At 42.4% G+C, this 16,056-nt stretch overlaps 1 long non-coding RNA gene across 1 annotated transcript; it reads right to left on the bottom strand.

Moving 5' to 3' along the window:
- Nucleotides 1–4,169: 4,169 nt before the first annotated feature.
- Nucleotides 4,170–6,186, bottom strand: LOC139029191 (uncharacterized). Its single transcript, XR_011481489.1, has 3 exons — nt 5,995–6,186; nt 5,783–5,878; nt 4,170–5,685 (listed from the first exon to the last, which is right to left on the bottom strand). It is a non-coding gene; the product is annotated as an uncharacterized lncRNA (long non-coding RNA).
- Nucleotides 6,187–16,056: the final 9,870 nt, after the last annotated feature.

Below are 16,056 nucleotides of genomic sequence, written 5' to 3'. Positions count from 1 at the left end.
GCCTGCTAGCATATTGTTTGAAGATGACTATTGTTTTGTTACACACACACACAAACAATACAGATGTAGGTGTGTAATGACTGACCAACACAGGCCATAAAAGCTGTGGTCAATCTGGAGAGAGTAGGGGTGCATCTCTCTAGGCCAACCAGGGAGGGTAGATTACTGGACAATACCATATTAGGAACTGTTTCAGTGTAGAATCGACAGACACAAGACGGATCTAATCTACCCAGCAACCAGATGTGGACAAAGGAAAGCACTAAGGGACTTGGACAAGTCCGAGGGCCAGCAAAGGCGAGGCAAAGTCTAAACCGCGCCCAGCCTCTACTGTGATAGGCCAACAGACGCGTTGGAGCTACGTCATCACGGTATAAGAACAGCTGTTTACGTACTTCCTGCCAGTTCTCTGCTTTACCCTGCGTGGTGATACAGTGAACCCGTATATACGAAAATTGCATTTGCCATTCATTGTTTGCGGTAATTAAACATAATTAAAGAAAGTTAGCAGACCTTGCTTTTTATTTATCCTGATACCGGATGTGTTACACGCAGCGTTCACAGTAGCAAGCTACCCCTTGGTCGTTAGGACAAATCTGGTCTGTGATAGGAGTTTTTTTTCTTCACACCTAGCTCGGCTATTAGACTATTCTTTAGTAAAGGTTGAATAGTCTATTGTTCAACTTTTAGCCCTCCTCCCCAACTTGCAACAAATTGCTGTCCCATCTTATTCCTTTCCCTCTTCCACGCGTCATCATTCTGCTCCTGAGTGGCTCGCTTGTGGGCGTGCTGGCAGGATAAGGCAGCAACTTCCGTTGTGCGTCAAGAATTCTGCATACAGTAGCACGTTTGTATGAAGGTGTGGTCATTCACAGGCAAATTGTTATATGCTATGGAGGTACATGTGTGTCTTTTTGTCGAGAGCAAAATATATTTTATTTTCAATCAAAAAAAATAGTTCTAAAAGCAACTTTTTCCGACACAAAGGAAGTCAAAGCGGACACCTACGAAGATGGCATTTCAGGTAAGCAGCACTGGGCTGTATTGACGTATTCTAAAAATGACATCTGCTGCTTTAGATTGAACAGTCATATCTCAGTTATTGTTTTCATATCTATAAAAAATAAGCTGTTTTCTTTCATTTCAGAGAGCGAGCTAACCAAGAGGTCGAAAATGTAGATATTGCTGTTCACTGTTCCGAGGAACAGGCCGTGGAAGCTTTATTGCTGGCAAAAGTGTCCATAACCAGAGGTAATTAAACTGTTCTGTGTTATTTTTCTCCATCTCTGCCTGTCTTGTTGTACATGTAACCTGTCTCACATGCATTAATTAAAAAACCTTAAAATGTCAGCTGCTAATTTTCAGATTTACACCACATAAACACAGCCATTTTCACTGGACTATCTGTTGCTGCCAAGTCATGATTTCCCTGGGGGTTAGCCTTGCAATAACCATGTGGTGAGACACATAGCCCTCTATATTTAAATGTTTCAGGTACACTCCGATAGGTGTCTGCGTCACATACAGTATCTTCTATTGACATTATCTTCTATTGTTTGTCTTCATGTGTCTGCTTTTTAGCATAAAGTACTCTGTGGCCACTTAGTGTGGACACCAGATGAGACCACACACAGACAATAACAGTCTCTCTTCTTCACTTCATCCCTCTCCCCCTTCTCCCTAAATCCTCTAGGTTATATCAGCTGTTTTGGTGAACCCCTCCCACATCTGAACTGGCTGACAGAGGGCACAGCATGATCATAGGTGAGATGTTACTTGGTCGGGTTAACAGGATGTATTATTAAAGAGATGCTTTACATTGAAATACAGACAGAGATGTAGTAGTCCCAGAGTTAATGATCCAAGGTCAGTTTTACATTTTACCTCCTGATTTAAGATGACTGAAAAAAAAACAAGGCTTAATTATGCTCTCTCTCTATCCATCCGTCTCTCATCTGCAGGTATGTTTTGATGTGAGAGAGGAAGCCAGTCCCGTCATCGCCACGTCACCCACGCTTAAAGATAACCTTCGGGCCAACTGGGAGCCCAAGGCTGGTTAGGAGACACCGCAATTGTGATGAACTGAGAGAATATTAGGGTAACACTGTAATTCATGAATCATATGCTGTCTGCCGCTGTTCTTACCTCTTTCCCTTTCTGTCTTCTACACCTCTCTCCCCACCTCGTCTTTCTTCCTCATTTTATAATGCACACCATATGTGGATTGAAGTACAGATTGAACTTGTATTTATAATATTACAATTATTATAATTATAATGCATTTATGTATTTATAACACCTTGATAACGAACTTCTTTCAATAAAGCGTTTCACATTCTCCACTGGTTGAATTTGTCTCTCATTGAAATACTATCCTGTGTCCTCAGATTAATGCAGATGAAGGGAGTTTATATTTGAATCAGTTGTATTTCAATTTTGTTTGTTTTTCAGTATATATGACTTATAAATCAATCATGTTTCTAGTCTATTGCATAGTTATAATGTGTAATCATTGATGTCCCAGGAGCAGGAGTGGTAAACACTGTTGAAGTGTAAAATTGTAATACATACATGCAGACAGCAACATTCAAATAATCAAGTTTGATATGACTGAAAAAGAATGTCTCAGAGATTCATACCTGAACCACACCTTTATTTGCCAAGGAAGAGTACATGATCAGTGAATATATTCAATGTACAGGCTACAATGTAGGAATCTCATGCATGGTAATAACTACAGTACATGTGTATATAGGACTTGCATCCTTGGCACAATAAAGTTATTATATTCTACTCTATCCATAGGCTTCATTAATGCCATTCAGACTTGAAGTTGATGCAACAACTGATAGCTGAGGTTCATAGATTGGAGTATTAGTTCAGTTTTAGGGTCCTTACACAGATCGGCTGCATACTGTAGTTAGCTACACATCCATAGACATACAGTTATTTTTATCCTCCACTACACAATAAGCAAGTAAATAGTTAGCTACCAATGTTACTTCAGCTGCATTGCAAGGCAAGCTTACCAATTGTACATTCATTTGCAGTAATGCTTTAGCTAGCTAGATTCTTATACATCCATGTTTCACAAGACGCAGCCTGGTTAGCTGGTTCTCAGGAGTCCATAAAACATTAAACAACACAAATTACAAATTAATTATCCTAACACTGTTAGCTAGTCAGATAACTTGCTAAATAGCGATTTTCGTAAATTAACTTTATGACAAAAAGATATGCACAGATGTTTGTCTCTACATGGACTAACATATTGCTTGACTAGTTATGAGTTCATAACAACTTACATCTGATGAAGGAATGTAATTTTTAATGTCTTTTAATGGTCTGCCTACCCATGTGAGAGACGCAACTCGGTCTCAACCTTTAAGTCTTTACTAAATCATCTCTATGTAGTGTCTGATTGAGTTGTGTGTCTGGCCCAGGAGTGTGTGGTGAACGGAAAGGCTCTGGAGCAACGAATCGCCCTTGCTGTCTCTGCCTGGCTGTTCCCCTCTCTCCACTGGGATTCTCTGCCTCTAACCCTATTACAGGGGCTGAGTACTGGCTAACTGGTGCTCTTCCATGCCGTCCCTAGGAGGGGTGCGTCACTTGAGTGGGTTGAGTCATGACGTGATCTCTGTCTGGGTTGGCGCCCCCTTTGGTTGTGCCGTGGCGGAGATCTTTGTGGGCTATACTCAGCCTTGTCTCAGGATGGTAAGTTGGTGGTTGAAGATATCCCTCTAGTGGTGTGGGAGCTGTGCTTTGGCAAAGTGGGTGGGTGTTATATCCTGCCTGTTTGGCACTGTCCGGGGGTATCATCGGATGGGGCCACAGTGTCTCCTGACCCTCCTGTCTCAGCCTCCAGTATTTATGCTGCAGTAGTTTATGTGTCGGGGGGCTAGGGTCAGTTTGTTATATCTGGAGTACTTCTCCTGTCTTATCCGGTGTCCTGTATGAATTTAAGTATGCTCTCTCTAATTCTCTCTTTCTCTCTTTCTTTTCTCTCTCGGCAGGACCTGAGCCCTGGACCATGCACTCAGGACTACCTGGCATGATGACTCCTTGCTGTCCCCAGTCCACCTGGCTGTGCTGGCTGCTCCAGTTTCAACTGTTCTGCCTGCGGCTATGGAACCCTGACCTGTTTACCGAAGTGTACTTGTCCCAGACCTGCTGTTTTCAACTCTAGAGACAGCAGGAGCGGTAGAGATACTCTTAATGATCGGCTATGAAAAGCCAACTGACATTTACTCCTGAGGTGCTGACTTGTTGCACCCTCGACAACTACTATGATTATAATTATTTGACCATGCTGGTCATTTATGAACATTTGAACATCTTGGCCATGTTCTGTTATAATCTCCACCCGGCACAGCCAGAAGAGGACTGGCCACGCCTCATAGCCTGGTTCCTCTCTAAATTTCTTCCTAGGTTTTGGCCTTTCTAGGGAGTTTTTCGTAGCCACCGTGCTTCTACACCTGCATTGCTTGATGTTTGGGGTTTTAGGCTGGGCTTCTGTACAGCACTTTGAGATATCAGCTGATGTAAGAAGGGCTATATAAATACATTTGATTTGATTTGACATCTGGATCCACCATAATGTTTTGTCAGCCATCTTTGTTGAAGAATGCCACAAGGCAATGGTGGCTCGTGTCAAAATTCGTCATTGGAACCATTCGATATGATTGGTTATATGGGACCTAAATGCATAATGAGTGCTCTAACTCCCCCGTGTGTTGGTCTGGAGTAATGAAGCCGTGACGCTGGGTACCTCTAAGTCCCCCTTGTGTTGGTCTGGAGTAATGAAGCCGTGACGCTGGGTACCTCTAACTCCCCCTTGTGGTGGTCTGGAGTAATGAAGCCGTGACGCTGGGTACCTCTAAGTCCCGTGGTGCAAGCTCACAACTTTTAAAGGAGGAACCACTGTACGTTTGTTTAGGTGAAACTGTTGTTGTTTTTGTCACACTGCTTTGCTTTATCTTGGCCAGGTCGCAGTTGTAAATGAGAACTTGTTCTCAACTGGCCTACCTGGTTAAATAAAGGTTAAAATAAATTTTACAAAAATACAGTACATAGTACACATGGTAAAGTGCCTAATTGCTTACATAAGGGAGAGCAGACCATGTCTGGACTTCTCGGTGACCTCAAGTAATCATTAACTGTCTTTAATTATTTTTCGGGCTGCATCAGTCATGGACAGAAACTTCTGAGACACAGTATTAATGATGAAAACCCCGAGGTTCACTGGTAAGCCACATTTGCCTCGGGATCCATCCCTGTTGGTATTCTGTGTCCACTCGTGGTATCTCTCTCCGGTTACACATCCTTGGAATAGCAGAACAACAAAACGGTCCGGACGGCCCTTGCTGTGCCTGGTGAGCAGTTCATCAAGTTATGTTGTCAGAAGAGGAATGGAGATGTCAGGGTGAACCAACAACCTGACAAACCTGCCTGTCGGAGGTGGAGTTCCAGAGCTCTAAGGTGTGCCTGACTCTCCGCCAATACCACCTGGCTCTGGACCAATGCATCAGCTGTCGCCCGTATCTCTGTCCTCAGAGAATGCTTCTCTTTCTGCTGGTCTGCCTTCAATCACTCGATCTCGGTCTTCAAAGTTTGAATCTGATCCATGTGCACCTTCATCAGATGAGCAGAATGGTACCACCCAGAGCCCCCATCGATTACAGTGGCCTATGACAGAAACGGTAGATCAATTAAGAATTAAAAGTGACTCCAACACACAAATTCTGCGTACAGAAACACATTTTAAGAATCTAGCAAAACTAACCGTTTTCTCAGGAACCATGCATTTTTTCGGTGCGGCCCATTGTCCAGCCCTTTGTCCACTGATCGCCACGGATGGTTGTCGGCATGGTTGTATGCTCTGCAAAAACACATTCACGTTTTTAGCATACAATTATTGATTTTATTACACAGTATGCCTACACATTGAAAGGCTGTATAATAAAAAATATAAAAAATGCACTGAAACCAAATTACCTTTAGTTTTGGTGATCCTCTCAGCTCCGGCTCATTTTCAAGTCCTCTGGTGGTTACAGTCCTAACCCTGGAACAAGTAGTCGCCCTGACGCCCGGGTTTGCATTGCAAATGAGGGCATTAACTGGGTCAAGACGCCAGCAGAGTAAGTAGACCTTTATGTAGTAAAATAAAGGTTAAATAAAAACAAATAAATAAAATACCTACAACAGCTACGGTAGGCCTAATGGAGGTCTACTGATTTAACCTCTCTAGGATAGGTGGGACGGTAGACCTAATGGAGGTCTACTGATTTAACCTCTCTAGGATNATAGGTGGGACGGTAGACCTAATGGAGGTCTACTGATTTAACCTCTCTAGGATAGGTGGGACGGTAGGCCTAATGGAGGTCTACTGATTTAACCTTTCTAGGATAGGTGGGACGGTAGGCCTAATGGAGGTCTACTGATTTAACCTCTCTAGGATAGGTGGGACGGTAGGCCTAATGGCGGTCTACTGATTTAACCTCTCTAGGATAGGTGGGACGGTAGGCCTAATGGAGGTCTACTGATTTAGGCTTGACGGGGTGAGGCCTAGTAGAGCCTAGGCCTACAGCGTGTTGAAGACATCTGTAGTCGGTTGTCTCTCATCTTCACCCAGACCCCTCCCACTGTGTGTGTGTATGTGTGCGTGTCTGGTGTCAATCACACACCCTCAGCCAGAATTGCACCATTGAGCCAGTCTGCCCAATTAGTACTGGCCTTGAAGAATAATGTGCATTACACCAAGAGAGAGCAGGCCATTTGGCATCCACAGTGCTTTACCCCAGACAGATGGACAGATGGACAGACGGGCGGACAGACAGGTTGGCATAGGGAGAGACAGACAGGCGGTTACAGGGAGAGAGCGAAAGAGGGAGAAAGAGGGGAAAATTGAGTAAAGTAGGATAGACAGGCTTTTATTGAAGTGAGAGGCATTTACTGTATTCTTGTAACTCATCCCAACTCTCTCTCTCTTTAATTTTGTTCTGATGTAACAGCAGTTCCATTACAGAGAACCATCTTTACTAATAACTGTATCTCCCTCCATCTCTTTCCTTCTATATCTCTCTCCCTCTTTATTTATTTCACTCTCTTAAATACCGCAATCAGTTCCAGCAACTGAAACTTTTCTGTATCATCACTAGAGAGACAAAGAGAGAGAGAGACAAGGAAAGAGAGAGAAGAGTTGAGTGAGAGTAGAGGAGGGGGAGAGGGAGAGCTGGAGGGAGACGGATCATAACAAACAACTTCACCCAGCAGATTACATCTTCATGGTGCTTTGGAGGGAGCAATATTTTCTGCCTCACTCTCCCAGAATGCACTAAAGAGCCCACTTCCATCCTCCATGAGTTTTACTACTATGGCAATGGATGACATCTCTGCACTACTGAATGATGGGAACTGTTGTTCATCACCTTTAGTTCTGTAGCCCAGCCATGCAAAGAGCCCTTCCAGTACATTCACTAGATGACCAACAGTGTGTGGACACCTCCTCATCAAAACATCTCATTACCAAGTTGGTTCCCCCTTCGCTGCTACAGTATAACAGCCTCCACTCTTCTGGGAAGGTTTTCCACAAGATGTTGGAACATTGCTGAGGGAACTTGCTTCCATTCAGCCACAAGAGCATTAGTGAGGTCGGGCACTGATGTTGGGCGATTAGGCCTGGCTCGCAGTCTGCGTTCAATTCATCCCAAAGGTGTTCGGATGGGGTTGCGGTCAGGGCTCTGTGCAGGCCAGTCAAGTTCTTCCAGTCTGATCTCGACAAACCATTTCTGTATGGACCTCGCTTCGTGCACGGTAGCATTGCCATGCTGAAACAGGAAAGGTCCTTCCCCAAACTGTTTAGAATATCATTGCAGGCTGTAGCATTAAGATTTCCCTTCATTGGAACTAAAGGGCCTAGCCCGAACCATGAAAAACAGCCCCAGACCATTATTCCTCATCCACCAAACTTTACCGTTGGCATTATGCATTGGGGCAGGTAGCGTTCTCCTGGCATCTGCCAAACCCATATTCGTCCCTCGGACTGCCAGATTGTGAAGCGTGATTCATCACTCCAGAGATCGCGTTTCCACTGCTCCAGAGTCCAATGGCAGCGAGCTTTACACATCTCCAGCCAACGTTTGGCATTGCTCATGGTGATCTTAGGCTTGTGTGCGGCTGCTCAGCCATGGAAACCCATTTCATGAAGCTCCCAACTAATAATTATTGTGGTGACATTGCTTCCAGATGCAGTTTGGAACTTGTAGTGAGTGTTGCAACCAAGGACAGACGATTTTTACGCGCTATGCGCTTCAGCACTCGTCGGTCCCGTTCTGTGAACTTGTGTGACATACCACATTGTGGCTGAGCCGTTGTTGCTCTTAGACGTTTCCACTTCACAATAACAGCACTTACAGTTGACCCGGGCAGCTCTAGCAGGGCAGAAGCTTGACAACCTGACTTGATGGAAAGGTGGCAGTTCTTCAGTAAGTCCATTCTACTGACAATGTTTGTCTATGGAGATTGCATGGCTGTGTGCTAGATTTTATACACCTGTCAGCAACAGACGTGGCTGTAATAGCGAAGCCACTCATTTGAAGGGGTGTCCACATACTTTTGTATGTATACTGTATAGTGTATCTACTAGGTAAGGTCATAGCTTCACCACTGATATTATAAATGTATACCCCACACAGAATGGCCTCATCATTTAAAACCTGATCTGATCTGTGAAGACAGTGAGGTTAGTAAGTGTTTCAGCTGAAGAAAGGACAAGTGGTTGATGGATTGGGGTTAATAGTGGCTGGCTCTGTGGCAACTTACTGGTTTCAAAGCTGAACCTGAGAAAAGTCTACTTTTCCAACAGAACATGGTATAAATGTTGCCTTGCAGTGAGCACAGGCGTGGGCACAATCATGTATAACTCAAATCTGTCTGACACATAGAAATACTGTTTCCTTTTATATCACTCTAAAACTCTACATACCTATACTTACTAACTGACTGCCTGTGACTCATTTGTGCTTTCTTTCTGCATGTGTGTGTGTGTGTGTGTGTGTGTGTGTGTGTGTGTGTGTGTGTGTGTGTGGTGTGTGTGTGTGCTTGGTTGTGTGTGTGTGTGTGTGTGTGTGTGTGTGTGTGTGTGTGTGTGTGTGTGTGTGTGTGTGTGTGTGTGTGTGTGTGTGTGTGTGTTGTGTGTGTGTGTGTGTGGTGTGTGTGATGTGTGTGTGTGTGTGTGTGTGTGTGTGTGTGTGTGTGTGTGTGTGTGTGTGTGTGTGTGTGTGTGTGTGTGTGTGTGTGTGTGTGTGTGTGTGTGTGTGTGTTTGTGACGGGCTTGTTGATGTAGACCAGTACTGACGGGAGGCAGGCAGCCAGTGAGTCTTGTCACAGATGCCTGCCAGCTCCTTTAGTACAAAACAAGCTGCTCACACTCCTTTCTCTCCCTCTCCTTTTTCTCCCTTTCCATCTCTCTCTCATTTCCCTCACTCTCCTTTCTCTCCCTCTCCTTTTTCTCCCTTCCATCTCTCTCTCATTTTTCCTCCCTCTTCTTTGTCTCTCTCATTTTCCCTCACTCTCCTTTCTCTCCCTCTCTTTTCTCTTCCACTCCATCTCTTTCTCATTTTGCCTCTCTCTCCTTTCTCTCCCTCTTCTTTCTCTGCTTCTCCATCGCTCTCTCATTTTCCCTCACTCTTCTTTCTCTCTCTCTACTTTTCCCTCTCTCTCTTTTGTTCTTCACTCAGCGAGTTGGGCATACTCTCAACATGGATGACAGGGGATCTGTCTGTACTCTGCCATTCTTCACTAACGCTTCTCCAACCTGATGCTTTGACCTTAAGCAGTGCTATGACCCACCAAAGCCACAACCCCAGCTATAACGCAGCTACAACACATCTACAACACACCTATAACGCAGCTACAATGCAGCTATAAGACAGCTGTAACACAGCTACAACAAGGCCAAAAACAGTTGTAACACAGTTATAACACAGCTATAACACAGCAATAACATGTTAATATCAAAGCTAGGACACAGTTGTAACACAGTTATAACACAACTATAACACAGTTATAACACAGCTAGGACACAGCTGTAACAAAGCTATAACAAAGCCAAAAACAGCTGTAAAACAGTTATAACACAGCTATAACACAGCTTGGACACAGTTGTAACACAGTTATAACACAACTATAACATAGTTATAACACAGCTATGGCACAGATACGACACAGCTGTAACACAGCTATAACAAAGCCAAAAACAGCTGTAACACAGTTAAAACACAGCTATAACACAGTAATATCAACGCTAGGACACAGTTGTAACTAGAGGTCGACCGATTATGATTTCTCAATGCCGATACCGCTACCGATTATTGGAGGACCAAAAAAGCTGATACCGATTAATCGGCCAATTTTTTAAATTTATTTGTAATAATGACAATTACAACAATACTGAATGAACACTTATTTTAACTTAATATAATACATCAATTAAAATCAATTTAGCCTCAAATAAATAATGAAACATGTTCAATTTTGTTTAAATAATGCAAAAACAAAGTGTTGGAGAAGAAAGTAAAAGTGCAATATGTGCCATGTAAGAAAGCTAACGTTTAAGTTCCTTGCTCAGAACATGAGAACATATGAAAGCTGGTGGTTCCTTTTAACCATGACAGTTCCTTCAATATTCCAGGTAAAGAAGTTTTGGTTGTAGTTATTATAGGAATTATAGGACTATTTCTCTCTATACGATTTGTAGTTCATATGCCTTGACTATTGGATGATCTTATAGGCACTTTAGTATTGCAGTGTAACAGTATAGCTTCCATCCCTCTCCTTGCCGCTACCTGGGCTCGAACCAGGAACACATCGACAACAGCCACCTCGAAGCAGCGTTACCCATGCAGAGCAAGGGAACAATCTCAGAGCGAGTGACGTTTGAAACGCTATTAGCGCGCACCCCGCTAACTAGCTAGCCATTTCACATCGGTTACACCAGTCTAATCTCGGGAGTTGATAGGCTTGAATTCATAAACAGCAGAGCTGCTAGCAAAACGCACGAAAGTGCTGTTTGAATGAATGCTTACGAGCCTGCTGGTGCCCACCATCGCTCAGACTGCTCTGTCAAATCATAGACTTAATTATAACATAAAAACACACAGAAATACGAGCCTTAGGTCATTAATATGGTCGAATCCGGAAACTATCATCTCGAAAACAAAACATTTATTAGTTCAGTGAAATACGGAACCGTTCCGTATTTTATCTAACGGGTGGCATTCATCAGTCTAAATATTCCTGTTACATTGCACAACCTTCAATGTTATGTCATAATTATGTAAAATTCTGGCAAATTAGTTTGCAATGAGCCAGGCGGCCCAAACTGTTGCATATACCCTGACTCTGCGTGCAATGAACGCAAGAGAAATGACACAATTTCACCTGGTTAATATTGCCTGCTAACCTGGATTTCTTTTAGCTAAATAAGCAGGTTTAAAAATATTTACTTCTGTGTATTGATTTTAAGAAAGGCATTGAAGTTTATGGTTAGGTACACGTTGGAGCAACGACAGTCCTTTTTCGCGAATGCGCATCGATTATATCCAACGCAGGACACGCTAGATAAACTAGTAATATCATCAACCATGTGTAGTTATAACTAGTGATTATGATTGATTGATTGATTGTTTTTTATAAGATAAGTTTAATGCTAGCTAGCAACTTACCTTGGCTTCTTACTGCATTCGCGTAACAGGCGGGCTCCACGTGAGGCAGGTGGTTAGAGCGTTGGACTAGTTAACCGTAAGGTTGCAAGATTGAATCCCTGAGCTGACAAGGTAAAAATCTGTTGTTCTGCCCCTGAACAAGGCAGTTAACCCACCATTCCTAGGCCGTCATTGAAAATAAGAATGTGTTCTTAACTGACTTGTCTAGTTAAATAAAGGTGTAAAAAATTAAAATATATAATTTTTAAATCGGCAAAATCGGCGCCCAAAATTACCGATTTCCGATTGTTATGAAAACTTGAAATCGGCCCTAAATAATCGGCCATTCCGCATAATCGGCCAACCTCTAGTTGTAACACAGTTATAACACAACTATAACGCAGCTAGGACACAGCTGTAACACAGCTATAACAAAGCCAAAAACAGCTGTAACACAGTTATAACACAGCTATAACTCATCAAAAACACAATAATATCAAAGCTAGGACACAGTTGTAACACAGTTATAACACACCTATAACACATTTATAACACAGCTAGGACACATCTAGGACACAGCTATGACACAGCTATGACACAGCTGTAACACAGTTATAGCACAGTTGCAACACAGTTGTAATACAGCTGTAAAACAGTTAAAATACAGCTATTACACAGTTATAACCACAGTTATAACACAATTATAATGCAGCTATAAGACAGTTATAATACAACTAGAACAGTTTTGACACAGCTTTAACACGGTTATAACACAGTTGCAACAGTTGTAGCACAGCTGTAAAACAGTTACAACACAGCTATAACACAGTTATAACACAGCTAGAAGATAGCTATGACACAGCTGTAACACAGTTATAGCAGAGGTGTAACACAGTTTTAACACGCTGTAAAACAGTTTATAACAAAGCTTATGCACAATTATAAACGCCTCTATAACAGTTATAACACAGCTAGAACAGTTATAACACAGCAAGATAACACAGCTCAAATTGATAACACAGTAACACAGCTAGAACACATTTATAACACAGTTATAACACAGCTGAACACCCATTTATAAAGCACCGTGTATAACACAGCTAGAACACATTTATAACACAGTTATAACACAGCTAGAACACATTTATAACACAGTTATAACACAGCTAGAACACATTAATAACACAGTTATAACACGGCTAGAACACATATATAACCCATGTTTGTGTGTGTCAGAACTTTGTGTTCCTAGACATCTTTAACCCGCCAGTCTAGCAGGAGATTACACCGAAAACAAGAGATTTGTTCTACATATTGATCCCTTGTATTGACTGTGGACTTGACACAGCTCATCAATGCAGCGAATGAGTGCAACACGAGTAGTGGGAAAGGGATACACTGCCTAGGAAGAAGAAGAGTTATTGTGGGGTGAATGAGAGGTCACACAAACACAAACACAGACACACACTCTAACATGTGCACACACATCTACAGTTGAAGTCAGAAGTTTACATAAACTTAGGTTGGAGTCATTTTAAAACTTGTTTTTCAACCACTCTACACATTTTTGTTAACAAACTATAATTTTCGCAAGTCGGTTACGACATCTACTTTGTGCATGTGTAATTTTTTTAATTTTTTCAAGTTTACAGACAGATTATTTCACTTATAATTCACTGTATCACAATTCCAGTCGGTCAAAAGTTTACATACACTAACTTGACTGTGCCTTTAAACAGCTTGGAAAATTCCAGACAATTATGTCATGGCTATAGAAGCTTCTACCTGTGGATGTGTTTCAAGGCCTACCTTCAAACTCAGTGCCTCTTTGCTTGACATCATGGGAAAATCAAAAGAAATCAGCCAAGACCTCAGAAAAAAATTGTAGACCTCCACAAGTCTGGTTCATCCTTGAAAGCAATTTCCAAACGCCTGAAGGTACGTGCATCTGTACAAACAATAGTACGCAAGTATAAACACCATGGGACCACGCAGCCATCATACCGCTCAGGAAGGAGACGCGTTCTGTCTCCTAGAGATGAACGTACTTTGGTGCGAAAAGTACAAATCAATCCCAGAACAACAGCAAAGGACCATGTGAAGATGCTGGAGGAAACAGGTGCAAAAGTATCTATATCCATGGTACAACGAGTCCTATATCGACATAACCTGAAAGGCCACTCAGCAAGGAATGAAAATTCGGCCTTGCAAGCCGAAGAACACCATCCCAACCGTGAAGCATGGGGGTGGCAGCATCCTGTTGTGGGGGTGCTTTGCTGCAGGAGGGACTGGTGCACTTCACAAAATAAATGGCATCATGAGGGAGGAAAATTTGGTGGATAGATTGAAGCAACATCTCAAGACATCAGTCAGGAAGTTAAAGCTTGGTCGCAAATGGGTCTTCCAAATGGACAATGACCCCAAGCATACTTCCAAAGTTGTGGCAAAATGGTTTAAGGACAACAAAGTCAAGGTTTTTGTCACGACTTCCGCCGAAGTTGGTGCCTCTCCTTGTTTGGGCGGCGTTCGGCGGTCGACGTCATTGGCTTTCTAGCCTCCACCGATCTACATTTATTTTTCCATTTGTTTTGTCTGTATTGTACACACCTGGTTCCCATTACATTTTATTTATTTCCCTATTTAACCCTCTGGAGCCATCATGGTTTTGTGCGTGTTTATTGTTGTCAGTTGTCTCGTTTATGTGACTCTGGATTTTCGTTCTTCTTGTTGGAAGATTATTTTTGAGTAAAGTTACTATTATTCCTCATCTCTGTGTCCTGCGCCTGACTCCGCCTTACCCACATCACCTAGACTCTGACAGTACTGGAGTGGCCATCACAAAGCCCTGACCTCAATCCCATAGAAAATATGTGGACAGAACTGAAAAAGTGTGTGCTAGCAAGGAGGCCTACAAACCTGACTCGGTTACACCAACTCTGTCAGGAGGAATGTGCCAAAATTCACCCAACTTATTGTGGGAAGCTTGTGGAAGGCTTCCCAAAACGTTTGACCAAAGTTAAACAAATTAAAGGCAATTCTACCAAATACTAATTGAGTGTTTGTAAACTTCTGACCCACTGGGAATATGATGAAAGCAATAAAAGCTGAAATAAATCATTCTCTCTATTATTATTCTGACATTTCACATTCTTAAAATAAAGTGGTGATCCTAACTGACCTAAGACAAGGAATTTTTACTAGGATTAAATGTCAGGAATTGTGAAAAACTGAGTTAANTTCACATTCTTAAAATAAAGTGGTGATCCTAACTGACCTAAGACAAGGAATTTTTACTAGGATTAAATGTCAGGAATTGTGAAAAACTGAGTTAAGTATTGGCTAAAGTATATGTAAACTTCCGACTTCAACTGTACATACACAGTACACATTAAGAGCGCAGTGCTCTTGTCCTCTCGTCCTCTTGTTCTCGTGTCCTCTTGTCCTCTCTTATCAATTAAATGACTGTGGTCTATTCAAGGCAGCAGACATAGTCAGACTATTTCTCAGAAAACTGGGGTCCCTATTTATGTACAATTGAATAATCAATTAATATGTAAAAGGGGCATTGAAAGAGAGAATGGTACAGCCGAGGGCTACAGCCAGGGTTATATAGCATGAATTAATAACCATGTAGCTATAGCCAGAGACAGAGGAAAGCACCTCCCTTGATCCCTACACTACCCTGTTTAATATTACAGGTACTGAGGACACTAACCTTGGTCTGACCTGTCTAGCTAGGATAAAAGGACATGAATGTCTCTTACTATCAAAGCAAATCATATTTTACAACAATGGATTTATTTTTGAATATGTACAGCTAATTCCCTCATCAGGTGTAAAGGGAACCGAACCCTAATCTTATCCATCGCAGGAAAAACGTTGCACTGTGGGGGCGTGATACACTAATTCATGATAATGGTAATGAAATAATCAGAGTACTTATGATGAAGTAGTTCATGATGAATGCCAGTGTATTATTATTGTTGACAGAGACATACCAATGGTTGCCATTCTGCCGTATTTTTACTCCTACTTTCCAGTGAGTCACTAATGCTACTAACAGTCACAGGAAATGCTAATTGTCCATTTCCTTATGTAACAATGATTATCAAGCCATATATCTAACTCATGTAGACTTCTCTCACTGCCACTGTCACATTAAGGAGAGAGAGAAAGAGAGAAGAGAAGAAAGGAGCGAGAAGCAAAATAAATCATTGAAGCCACCCCCCCGGGACACTCCCTCTGGACACCCCCCCCTGGACACACCCCCACCCTTGGCCACACCCCATACTCCTGGACCCCCCCCCCCCCCCCACCCACCTGTTGGAGTGACACATCAGTGAGATCATGATGA

The sequence above is a fragment of the Salvelinus sp. IW2-2015 genome, linkage group LG18 (assembly GCF_002910315.2).
Source record: "Salvelinus sp. IW2-2015 linkage group LG18, ASM291031v2, whole genome shotgun sequence".
In the NCBI taxonomy this organism is placed as follows: Eukaryota; Metazoa; Chordata; class Actinopteri; order Salmoniformes; family Salmonidae; genus Salvelinus; species Salvelinus sp. IW2-2015.
Note: the sequence above shows the minus strand (reverse complement) of the source record. Positions and strands in the feature narration are given on the sequence as shown.